We start from the raw sequence: 2043 nt of genomic DNA, 5'->3' as shown, positions 1-2043 counted from the left end.
TCTATATATGGGTACACAGGAGACATCAACCAACCCATTAAAAAAAATAAAATAAAAAATAAATCGTACAGTTAATTTATGTAATAAAAATATCAATATATCCTTTTCAACATTCTTGGCCTCGGAATCCCGCATACATATATTTCACTTATTGTACAGTACATTTCCAATCAGTATTGTGATGAGAATTCAATACCTATGCCAATGTAGAAACCCTTAACGTGTATATGGTACACATGTGTAAATTGTATCATGTAGTTATAATGTTTAATTGTTAATTTGTATATGCCCCTGAGGGCCCTTGATTTGTGAATAAATAAATATAATATAATAATATATTTCATGTTCTATCGTTTCCACAAGTTTGTAGTTTTTCTTTAATCTTTCTCCATGAAATGCAGACACATAGAATCTGCGCTTTTTGACAACTTTAATTTTGTGTTAATTTTACACATGCAATGTCAGTTACATGTATACTCACAGACAAATTAGTTAGTTACATGTATATTCACAGACAAAGTTAGTTACATGTACATTCAGACAAAATTAGTTACATGTATATTCACAGACAAAGTTAGTTACATGTATATTCACAGACAAAGTTAGTTACATGTATATTCACAGACAAAGTTAGTTACATGTATATTCACAGACAAAGTTAGTTACATGTATATTCACAGACAAATTAGTTAGTTACATGTATATTCACAGACAAAGTTAGTTACATGTATATTCACATACAAAGTTAGTTACATGTATATTCACAGACAAAGTTAGTTACATGTATATTCACAGACAAAGTTAGTTACATGTATATTCACAGACAAATTAGTTAGTTACATGTATATTCACAGACAAAGTTAGTTACATGTATATTCACAGACAAAGTTAGTTACATGTATATTCACAGACAACGTTAGTTACATGTATATTCACATACAAAGTTAGTTACATGTATATTCAGACAAAGTTAGTTACATGTATATTCACAGACAAAGTTAGTTACATGTATATTCACAGACAAATTAGTTAGTTACATGTATATTCACAGACAAAGTTAGTTACATGTATATTCACATACAAAGTTAGTTACATGTATATTCACAGACAAAGTTAGTTACATGTATATTCACATACAAAGTTATTTATATATATATATTCACAGACAAATTAGTTAGTTACATGTATATTCACAGACAAATTAGTTAGTTACATGTATATTCACAGACAAAGTTAGTTACATGTATATTCAGACAAAGTTAGTTACATGTATATTCACAGACAAAGTTAGTTACATGTATATTCACAGACAAAGTTAGTTACATGTATATTCACAGACAAATTAGTTAGTTACATGTATATTCACAGACAACGTTATTTATATATATATATTCAGACAAAGTTAGTTACATGTATACTCACAAAGTTAGTTACATGTATATTCACAGGCAAAGTTAGTTCAGTATGTTTATATTCACATGCATAGTAATAAGAAAAATTCAAAACTTCAAATGAAGAATTGGGATTGGGTAGAGATTTTGTAACTTGCGAACGCCCTATTCCTGCAAGTACACAACAACAAATAATGATAAGCCGATTAAAAATTATAAGTACTGACCTGTTACGAATAACTTACATGTAGTGGTATAATCCCTGTAAGTACACAATAACAACAGAAATAATAACAAGCCGACTAAAATGTTACAAACAACTAGATCTATCATCCATACATACAGGTAGCAGTATAATATTTTTCTAAAGTTATAATGAAATATTGACCTGTTATATTTGGGGGATTTTCGCTTTTGTGACACTTTAAAGGGACGCACAGTACGTGTGATCTTTGTTTAAAGGTACATGTAATGTATATGAAATATTTTATTCATATAGACTGTTAAACGGGTACATTGACTGCTGATAGTTTAACTTCTTATGCCCAGTTGAGAGTTTTGATAAGAATATTTTCATCTAGCTTATTTAAAAAATAATGTCATATCAGTCGTACAACATAGCGGTATGTATTAAATATAGGATCTATGTAAT

Source organism: Ostrea edulis, chromosome 6, assembly GCF_947568905.1.
Source record: "Ostrea edulis chromosome 6, xbOstEdul1.1, whole genome shotgun sequence".
Lineage (NCBI taxonomy): Eukaryota > Metazoa > Mollusca > Bivalvia > Ostreida > Ostreidae > Ostrea > Ostrea edulis.
This window is presented reverse-complemented; position numbering follows the sequence as displayed.